This window comes from Bos javanicus, chromosome 3, assembly GCF_032452875.1.
Source record: "Bos javanicus breed banteng chromosome 3, ARS-OSU_banteng_1.0, whole genome shotgun sequence".
Lineage (NCBI taxonomy): Eukaryota > Metazoa > Chordata > Mammalia > Artiodactyla > Bovidae > Bos > Bos javanicus.
Genome location: NC_083870.1, coordinates 77,634,110 through 77,646,014, shown reverse-complemented (window position 1 = coordinate 77,646,014; position 11,905 = coordinate 77,634,110).

Here is an 11,905-nt window from a genome sequence, read left to right as displayed (position 1 = left end):
AATGGTAAGAACCTAACAGAAGCAGAAGATATTAAGAAACAGTGGCAAGAATACACAGAAGAACTATACAAAAAAGATCTTCATGACCCAGATAACCACGATGGTGTGATCACTCACCTAGAGCCAGACATCCTGAAATGTGAAATCAAGCAGGCCTTATGAAGCATCACTATGAACAAAGCTAGTGGAGGTGATGGAATTCCAGTTGAGCTATTTCAAATCCTGAAAGATGATGCTGTGAAAATGCTGCACTCAATATGCCAACAAATTTGGAAAGCTGAGCAGTGGCCACAGGACTGGAAAAGGTCAGTTTTCATTCCAATCCCAAAGAAAGGCAATGTCAAAGAAGGTTCAGACTACCGTACAATTGCATTCATCTCACACAAGCAAAGTAATGATCAAAATTCTCCAAGCCAGGCTTCAGGAGTACGTGAGCCATGAACTTCCAGATGTTCAAGCTGGTTTTAGAAAAGGCAGAGGAACCAGAGATCAGATTGACAACATTCATTGGATCATCAAAAAAGCAAGAGAGTTCCAGAAAAACATCTATTTCTGCTTTATTGACTACGCCAAAGCCTTTGACTGTGTGGATCACAACAAACTATGAAAAACTCTTAAAGAGATGGAAATACCAGACCACCTTACCTGCCTCCTGAGAAATCTGTATGCAGGTGAGGAAGCAAGAGTTAGAACTGGACATGGAACAACAGACTGGTTCCAGATGGGGAAAGGAGTATGTCACCGCTGTATGTTGTCACCCTGTTTATTTAACTTATATGCAGAGTACATCATGAAAAATGCTGGGCTGGAGGAAGCACAAGCTGGAATCAAGATTGCTGGGAGAAATATCAATAACCGCAGATATACAGATGACACCACCCTTATGGCAGAAAGTGAAGAAGAACTAAAAAGCCTCTTGATGAAACTGAAAGAGGAGAGTGAAAAAGTTGGCTTAAAGCTCAACATTCAGAAAACTAAGATCATGGTATCTGGTCCCATCACTTCATGGCAAATAGATAGGGAAACAGTGGAAACAGTGAGAGACTTTTTTTTTTAGGCTCCAAAATCACTACAGATGGTGACTGCAGGCATGAAATTAAAAGACACTTGCTCCTTGGAAGAAAAGCTATGACCAACCTAGACAGCATATTAAAAAGCAGAGGCATTAACTTTGCCAACAAAAGTCCATCTAGTCAAAGCTATGGTTTTTCTAGTAGTCACATATGGATGTGAGAGTTGGACTATAAAGAAAGCTGAGCACCAAAAAATTGATGCTTTTGAACTGTGGTATCCCTTGGACTGCAAGGAGATCCAACCAGTCAATCCTAATGGAAATCAGTCCTGAATGTTCACTGGAAGGACTGATGTTGAAGCTGAAACTCCAATACTTTGGCCATCTGATGCAAAGAACTGACTCATTTGAAAAGACCATGATGCTGGGAAAGATTGAAAGTGGGAGGAGAAGGGACGACAGAGGATGAAGATGGTTGGATGGCATCACCGACTTGATGGACATGTGTTTGAGCAAGCTCTGGGAGTTGGTGATGGACAGGGAAGCCTGACGTGCTGCAGTTCATGGGGTCGCAAGGAGTTGGACATTACTGAGCGACTGAACTGAATACAGTATCAAAACAATCTTAGTGTCCACCATTAATAGATGAATGGATAAAGATGTGATATCAATTCAGTTCAGTTCAGTCGATCAATCATGTCCAACTCTTTGCAACCCCATGAATTGCAGCTTGGAAAAACCATAGCCTTGACTAGACAGACCTTTGTTGGCAAAGTAATGTCTCTGCTTTTCAATATGCTATCTAGGTTGGTCATAACTTTCCTTCCAAGGAGTAAGTGTCTTTTAATTTCATGGCTGCAGTCACCATCTGCAGTGATTTTGGAGCCCAGAAAAATAAAGTTAGCCACTGTTTCCCCATCTATTTCCCATGAAGTGATAGGACCAGATGCCATGATCTTAGTTTTCTGAATGTTGAGCTTTAAGCCAACTTTTCCACTCTCTTTCACTTTCATCAAGAGGCTTTTTCGTTCCTCTTCACTTTCTGCCATAAGGGTGGTGTCATCTGCATATCTGAAGTTATTGATATTTCTCCTGGCAATCTTGATTCCAGGGTGTGCTTCTTCCAGCCCAGCGTTTCTCATGATGTACTCTGCATATAAGTTAAATAAGCAGGTTTACAATATACAGCCTTGACATACTCCTTTTCCTATTTGGAACCAGTCTGTTGTTCCATGTCCAGTTCTAACTATTGTGTCCTGACCTGCATATAGGTTTCTCAAGAGGTAGGTCAGGTGATCTAGTATTCCCATATATATATATGTATGCAATGGAATACTACTCAGCCATAAAATAAGGGAATTTTGCTATTTGCAGCAACACAGATGGACTTGATGTGTATTATGCCAAGTGAAATAAATCAGATAGAGAAAAGCAAATACTGTATGATATGGTTTATTTGTGGAATATAAAAAAATACAACAAACTAGTGAATATAACAACAACATCAACAACAGCAACAAAAAACAGACTCACAGATATGGAAAACAAGCTAGTGGTGACCAGTGGGGAGAGGGAAGTAGGGAGGGGCAATATAAGGGTAGGGGATTAAGAGGTACAAACTATTAGATATAAAATAAGCTACAAGGCTATATTGCACAACATGTGGAATATAGCTAATATTTTATTCAATATAATTACTATAAATGGAATAGAACTATTAAAAAACGTGATTCACAATATTGTACACCAGTAATTTATACAATATTGTACTGCAACTACACTTCGGGGAGAAGGGAGGAGAGGGTGAGATGGATGGAGACAGTAACACGCAAACTTAGTCAGTTCAGTTCAGTTTAGTCTCTCAGTCGTGTCCGACTCTTTGAGACACCATGAATTGCAGCACGCCAGGCCATCACCAACTCCCAGAGTTCACCCAAACTCATGTGCATCAAGTCAGTGATGCCATCCAGCCATCTCATCCTCTGTCGTCCCCTTCTCCTCCTGCCTCCAATCCCTCCTACCATACATAAAATAGATAGCCAATGGGAATTTGCTGTATGGCTCAGGAAACTCAAACAGGGGCTCTATATCAACCTAGAGGGGTGGGATGTGGAAGGAGATGGGAGGGAGGTTCAAGAGGGAGGGGATACATGTAAACCTATAGCTGATTTATGTTGATGTTTGACAGAAAACAACAAAATTCTGTAAAGCAATTATCCTTCAATTAAAAGATAAGAAAAAATTGTAAAAGAATTAAAAAAATGTGTACAGGTTTGAAAGGTCTGAGCCAAAGGAAAAGAGCCTGAAAACTGGCCATTAACGTCTAGATGGTACAGAGAAATAGTGCTTCTAAACTCAGGGAGCATTTTCTGTTCAGTCTGAATATTTGGAGTATCTTGTAGACCAGGGCAACATAAAATCTGATATAGGTGCTTCCAGAGAAGGTTTAGGTAGAATCTAAATCAACAAATATAGTAGAGTTAAGACAGCTAAGAAAATTGGAAATCTGAGATTTTGGAAATGAGTCTGTTAGGAGTATTAGCAGTTGTGGTAGGCAAAGTGAATGAGTTTTAGAAGCTGGAATCTTGAAGGGATCCTCAGTGTCTAGATGTGGTCTGCATATTTAATGTGAAATGTATATGATATACAGCTTTTTCTCTTAAATATACATTTTAGTTGGGCAGTAAACCAGGTGGCTCAGTGGTAAAGAACCCACCTGCCAATGCAGAAGACCTAGGTTTGATCCCTGAGTTGGGAAGATCCCCTGGAAAAGGAAATTACAACCCACTCCTGTATTCTTGCCTGGGAAATCCCATGGACAGAGGAGCCTAGCAGGCTATAGTCCATGGGGTTGCAAAAGAATCAAACACAACTTAGTAGCCAAACAACAGCAACATACATTTTAGTATAATTTTGTATTGGCTATTTGTCCTGTATATTTGATATTTCCTATAGTGGTAAGAAAAGAAACTAGGGAAATATACCAAGGAGAAATAACTATTAGGCTATGAAGCTAATTGCCCTGAGGAATTAACCTAAAATTTGTCCAGATAAAGGTATTATGTACATGCTATCTCATCAAAGGGCCTAAGACTAGTTCAGGAATTAGGTGCAATTGACCCCAAAAGGAGCAAATGATAGTACTTTCCAACTATCCAATTCACCCAAGGGGAAAAAAATGTGGCTAAATTTGTGTTTTATTAGGCTATTAAGAACCCATGAAAGGAGGGACCCTTTTTCATCATCTCTGCATTCTCTATGCCTAGCACCTCACCTAGAAAGTAAAGCTGTTTCTCTGAACACAAGCATACAGCTTCATCTGTCAGCACCTCATAAATTCCTTGTAGTTCTTCAAAGACTACATAGATGGTGGGGTATTTAAGAGATATAGATGTTAAGTGCCACAGGAATTCAGACTAAGAGAAATTTCTTCTGACTGGAGAGGTCCTGAAAGGCTTAGACAAAGTGAGATTTATATTGGCAAAGGAAACAAGGGGGATTCCCTAACACCTTAATGTCCAGAGGACAGCTGGGACTTTGGAGGGAACCAAGAGAGATGCAGCTAGAGATTCAGAGCTTTGGAAGTAGTAGCCGTGCATTAGAATTGTAGTCTGCAAGGAATCCCTTGTGGCTCAGATGCTAAAGAATCTGCCTGCAATGCAAGAGACCTGGGTTGGATCCCTGGATCGGGAAGATCCCCTGGAGAAGAGAATGTCTACCAATTCCAGTATTCTTGCCTGGAGAATTTCATGGACAGAGGAGCCTGGAGGGCTACAAACCATGGGGTTGCAAAGAGTCAGCCATGGCTCAGTGACTAGCACTTCACTTTAGTTCCTTCAAGGAATCTCTGAGACCACTTGCCTCTGAATAGAAATGAAAATTTGAGCATGGAGAGATTCCCTAATGGAGAGGAAGAGAAGAAAGGCAGGAAAAAGGTGCAAATCTTTGGCTAAATTCTCCCTCAGGGGATGAGAAGTCAACTGAGTCAAATTCAGCAAAAGGTGAATGGGATAAAGACCTCATATTGGTCAGAAGGGTTTCTGGGTAAAGGAGGGAAAAAAGGAAGCAGGGTTTCCAGTGAGCAGAGAGGAAAACTGATAGGGTTGATACAAATTGGTCATCTTATGTGTGAAGCTAAAGTTTAAAAAAAAAGTATGTTAGAAGAAGCTACTGGAGATAAAAAGAAATAAACAGATCTCCAGTGAGGCACTGCACATTTCCTAGTGCGGGCAGCTCTTCACTTTCTTCCCTGTTTCCCTGAGCAACCATTCACTGCTGGAGTCCTCAGTGTAATTTCCTTGTTGGGGCGGTGCCAAGTTACCAAGCTTTAACATCAGCCCTTCCCCCATCCTCGGCCACTGCCTCGTTAGTGCTGTGAGAAAAATTAATTTATTGAAAAGCATTTTCTTTGTGGTTGCCGGTTACATTCTTCCAGGGCTAAAATGTCCATGTGTTTCAGAGAAGAAGCTGAGAAAGACTGTCTCCAAAGTCTGACTAAACATTTGTCTGAAACAGAAATGTGATGCTCCTTTATTCTTTCCCTTCCCCGCTTCTAGCCCAAACCCCACATCCAGCCTGGGATCTTTTCTGAAAAAGAGGAAGATAGGTTTTCTTGGAGAAGCGACCTGCTAGTTGGCAAAGCATTCTTACTAAGGGTGAAGGCAGATATTTGCATATTTCCCATGATGCTCTGCCTCAGAGGCTGGAGAAAGCACATGTCCTGTGTGGTATGAATCCAGGGTCATTATTTACAGTGATCATTGCAGGGATCACTACATGAATGGAGGAGGAGTGACTTTTAAAGGACTTCCCTGGAGCCAGGGTAGGTGACAGAGGCCTCCGACAGCAGGGGCAGAAGCAAGAAGACCTTCCTGGGTAACAGGGAGTTATTAAATCTCTAATGTGTAAGGTGACAAAAATACTCCCAGTGAGGTGTGTTTGAATAGTTAGTGTGGGATAGGTACTGAATGCTTTATGCATATTCACTTATCTAAAACATACAACCATATGAGTTGGGCCCTGTCATTAAGACAATTTTAGGCAAAAAGGGGGGCGGGGAGAGGAAATAATGCAGATAAAGCAGTTCATTTTTTTAATTTTATGGCCACATCCATGTGGGATCTTAGTTCTTCAAGGAGGGATGGAACTCATGCCTCCTGTGGTAGAAGCAGAATCCTAACCACTGGACCTCCAGGGAATTCCCAATGCAGTCCACTCTGACCTGTTTCCGTGGGCTTCCCTGGTGGCTCAGATGGTAAAGAATCCACCCACAGTGTGGGAGACCTGCGTTTGATCCTTGGATTGGGAAGATCTCCTGGAGGAGGGCATGGCAACCCACTCTAGTATTCTTGCCTGGAGAATTCCCATGGACAGAGAAACGTGGTGGGGTACAGTCCATGGGGTCACAAAGAGTTGGCCACAACTGAGCGACTAAGCACACTGGAGTTAAAGATGTTTTTCTTTCTATTTACATATGGGCATTTGATAGCTATTTAGAATTTGCCCAGTTTTTTTTCCCGTTGTAAACAGCATGGCATTACAAGTCATTCTTCAATGTAGAGACCAGAAGTGGAATTGCTGGTGGGAGAGAATGTAAATTAAAAAAAAAATTGATTAGCTACTCCAAATTGTCCTCCAAAAAGGCTTTTTCAATTTATTTCCTCACCAACTGTGTACAAGAATACACCTTTTGCTATTTCTCAGAAAGACCTGTTATTATCAATCTTTTTACATTTTGTGCCAATCTCAAGTGTGAGAAATGATGCCTTGTTATTATTTAATTTGTTTTCCCTTGATTACTAGTGAGGCTGTGCATCTTTTCTCATCGGCTATTTGTCTTTCTTCTACAAATTACCTCCTCATGTCTTCATTTTCTTTTATTTGGGGCTATTTGTCTTTGTTTTGTTGATTTATTAGACTTCTTTACATAGTCCACATTTCTATTTCTTATATATGCAATAGATATTTCTTCCCAACCTATATTTAAATTTTTTAGTCTATGGGCTCTTTTGTCATTTAAAAGTCTGATGTATTCAAATGCATTTGCCTTTCTTGCTTTTGCATTTTGTGCCATTGTGTATTCTTCTGTATTTTATACATTTATGGTTTACTTTCATGGTTGGCTCTTTAAAACATCTGAAACCTGTTAAACATATGTGGAAGTTTCTCTGCTTTTACTCTAGACAAAACATCTGAAGAGAATGCTAATTCTATAGCAGCAACCAAACCCAAGAGAGGTAAGCAGCTGTGGCCATAATCTCATCTGGGAATGAGCTGTCAGATTCTGGTACTTTGCAAGAGTATTTCCTAAAGCATAAACCAATATCCCCAAAGGGCTTAGGGAATCAAGTTCTTAAAAATTATTTTTTTCAAGGACCATGAATGGAGTGTTTTCCAGAATACATGAGTCCTCTGGGATATTAATAGGATCTTCATAACTATCACACAAGGAGAGGCTTTCGCTGGTCACACCTGAGTGGGAGAAGCTTAGTTAGACAATATTAAATGGGTTTCTTCGGGAACAGCTCGATATTTATTTATTGACTGTGCCAAAGCCTTTGACTGTGTGGATCACAATAAACTGTGGAAAATTCTGAAAGAGATGGGAATACCAGACCACCTGACTTGCCTCTTGAGAAACCCGTATGCAGGTCAGGAAGCAACAGTTAGAACTGGACATAGAACAACAGACTGGTTCCAAATAGGAAAAGGAAAATATAAAAATACTATATATTTTCCTTTTGGAAAAATATACAATATACGTCAAGGCTGTATATTGTCACCCTGCTTATTTAACTTATATGCAGAGTACATCATGAGAAACGCTGGGCTAGAGGAAGCACAAACTAGAATCAAGATTGCCGGGAGAGATATCAATAACCTCAGATATGCAGATGATACCACCCATATGGCAGAAAGTGAAGAACTAAAGAGCCTCTTGATGAAAGTGAAAGAGGAGAGTGAAAAAGTTGGCTTAAAGCTGAACATTCAGAAAACTAAGATCATGGCATCCAGTTCCATCACTTCATGGCAGATAGATGGGGAAACAGTGGAAACAGTGGCTGACTTTATTTTTCTGGGCTCCAAAATCACTGCAGATGGTGATTGCAGCCATGAAATTAAAAGACGCTTACTCCTTGGAAGGAAAGTTATGACCAACCTAGACAGCATATTAAAAAACAGACATTACTTTGCCAACAAAGGTCCGTCTAGTCAAGGCTATGGTTTTTCCAGTGGTCATGCATGGATGTGAGAGTTGGACTGTGAAGAACGCTGAGTGCCAAAGAATTAATGCTTTTGAACTGTGGTGTTGGCGAAGACTCTTGAGAGTCCCTTGGACTGCAAGGAGATGCAACCAGTCCATCCTAAAGGAGATCAGTCCTGGGTGTTCATTGGAAGGGCTGATGCTGAAGCGGAAACTCCAATACTTTGGCCACCTGATGCGAAGAGCTGACTCACTGGAAGAGAGGATGAGATGGTTGGATGGCATCTTTGACTCGATGGACATGGGTTTGGGTGGACTCCAGGAGTTGGTGATGGACAGGGAGGCCTGGTGTGCTGCGGTTCATGGGGTTACAAGGAGTCAGACACAACTTAGTGACTGAACTGAACTTAACTATTTTGATCAGAGGCTGCAAATTGTCTTCAGATGGAAGTGCACTGTGTGTTGAAAAATCTAAGTGATTATTTAGTTCAGAGCCAGTATTCTCAACCTCAGCTACATTTTCAAGTAGCCAAGGGAGCATTAAACAAATATGGGTGAATCTGAATCTTCTAGCCCTGGAGTCTGGATTTTACTGTTGCAGGGTGTAGTTTGGGCATGGGAATTTTTAGATGCTCCCTTGGTGATTCTAATGTGCAGTCCAAATGGAGAACCACTGATTCATCCAATGGTTTCATTTAGTAGTGAGGGAAACAAATATTTGAAAGGTGAAGTTTTACAAGCTAGTTTTGGGGAATAGGTGGGATCAGACACAGATGTTTGGAACCTTAGACCTGGTCTTTTCTTCTACTAACGCCGCATTAGGTGTGTAGGGTCCAACTTGGAGCATATGTTACAGGTACTGGCTTTGGTTTAGACAACATGCTTCCTTCTAGTGTCATTGCTTTGGAATGTCCTCAGATTCTTTATCTATAAAAGGGGCATAGTAATACCTCTTCTTCCTCACTTCATACTTAGAGAATTGAATGAGTTAATGCATATTGCCTCATTCCAAAGTGCTTTGAAAAGTATATATTGTATAGATGAGAGTGATACAAGTAGAGAAAGGTAGGTAGTAATGCTCAACACAGTACCTAGTTCATTAAAGGGATTTAGCGAGAGCTATTGGTGAACAGTGATTGATAGTAGAGATAAAAAGCTCTCTTACAGAAGAGTTCCTTCACAAACACACCTGGAATCCCTCATGTCTCAGGCAAGTTGTCAGCATTATCTCCCTCGGGGAACCCTTGATTAAAGTTACCATATTTCCAGCCCCAGGAGGTCAGAACATAAATTTCATATAATTAACATTCACATGCATATGCATGAACATTTGTATAATTTTGCATGCTGTGTTCAATAGTCTCTGACTTAATAAAGTAGTATACCCTGCGGTGGTCATGCTGGGGTGTCTTTTTCTCTGGGCCGGCCCCTAATATATGGGATAATTGTAAGGGTCCAGAGAGACAGGACATGTGGAGGAAGCTAAAGAGAAGTTGCAGGCAAAGCAGGAGGCATCCAGGTGCTGAAAGAGAGACCTCACTCTTGCTACAACAGAGCAGTTGCTCTGTGGCTTGCCTAGAGAGTCATGAAATTGTCATGCTTTCCTGAAAAGACTTTGGAAACATTTAGGGTTCTTCAGGAATCTGGAAAATCAACCTGTAAGAGGACATGTGCCTGGGAGACCCACTCACTGCTTAGCCACAGAAGGAACTAGAGATGAAGGGGTCTGATGGAGGCAGAAACATCACCACAGACTTTCCCTTCAGTTGGAGACCCTGAAACCACAGTCTGTGCTATTCATAATTAATTCAAAGTATTTACATGGTAGATGCTGGGACACAATGGTGAACACACAGACCCTATCCTTGTACTTGTGGAGAGTACACTGCATATGGATATGGACAAAATATAATAATTTATAAGCTGTTGGTGATCACTGTTAGTGGGGACAAATAGTAGTTGTGGCAATTTCTAATTCAGCACTTTTATTCTGAGGACACATACAACCCAGGTAGCCCTCCACACCAAACATTCTCCATGCTGTCTTGCCCCTCTGCATTTGGGCACATAAACCCTGTCATCTGCGGTGCCCTTCCTGTTGACACTGCATGACTTAGTCACTCTCATGACCCAGCTTAAATACCTAACTCTTCAAAGCACTCTTGATTTTCCAGCTAGATATGAACTTTTCCTACTTTGAACTCTCTTTCTGCTGTAGTTGGACTTCACTGTGGTTCTTTCTTTCTGAATTAGTGGGAGTTGCAAAGCAATCAGTCTTTCCTACTAGACTGTGAAAACAGTACCTTAAGGCCAGAGAACATGTTATTTATCTTTGTGTATCTCCCACTGTAACCTGTCTTACACTCTGATGTAAACAAGCCTTGTTAATAGTCCGCAAAGAGGGACTATTTATCAGTCCTGCCAGTCTGCACACCCAATACTGATGTGAGGCTCCAGAAGAATTGAATGTAGCAAGGTTGGGGTCTCCTGAGAGGTTCTAAGATAAAGATTGATAAACTGCAATCACAGAAACGGGAGGTGACATCAACAGAGCAAATGAGGTCACTCCCTCACAGGGAGGCTGTGAGGATTGGTAAGAAGTGAAGCAGACTGAGGACCAAACCTTGAGCAAACAACATTGAAATAGAGAAAAGAAAGAGAGGAGCCTCTGATAGAGAATAACTAGGATGCAGAGGAAAAATTAGGATAAAGTAGAGTCACTGGAGCCAGAAGAAGTGGTGAACAGTGTCAAAATTCAGAAAGCTCAAGGAAGATAAAGTTTAAAAAGTGTCTATTGGATTTAAAAACAAAGATGACCTTTGCAAAAAAAAATTCTATGAAGGGGTAGCTAAGGTGACCAGTGGTTCCCATTGCTTGGGACTGGGGTGTGGGGGTTCCTCAGACATGGAACATGCAGTGTTAAAGCCAGGAGAGTTCTAGGCAAACCAGGATGAGTTAGTCATTATAAGTAAGGCAAAAGGAAAAAAAAAAGTCAGACTCTAGGGCTGACGAATGACTGGGAGTTCAGCAGTAGCCACAGGAAGTGGATTCGGTTGTTTTAACTGTGTGTCAAAGGCTGGAAAGAGATTAAGGCTGAATATATACAATAAGACAGAGATAGATGAATACCTTATGATCTGACTTAAGTGTGAAATCTAAAAATAAAAACAAAAAACACACGAGACCTTACCCCTGTTAGAATAACTGTTATCAAAAGCAAGAGATTACATGATGGAGAGGTTATGGAGAAAACGGAACCTGCATGCCTTGTGGTTGGACATAAATTGGTACAGACACTATGGAAAACAGTGTAGAGGCTCCTCAAAACATTAAAAATAGAACTACTATATGATCCAGCAATCTCACTTTGGGGTATATTGGCTTAAAGAGATATTTGCACTTCCATGTTCACTGCAACATTATTCACAACAGCCAAGATATGAAAACAGCTGAAGTGTCCATTAAGGAGTGAGTGGATAAAGAAGATATGGTGTACACACACACAGACACACACACATACACAGAGGAATATTATTCAACCCTAAGAAAGAAGGAAATTCTGCCACTTGAGACAACATGGATGGACCTTGAGGGCATTATGTTAAGTGAAACGTCAGAGAAAGATGAATACTATATGGTCTCACTTGTATATGGTATCTCAAACACTGGCCTCTTAGAAACAGAGAATA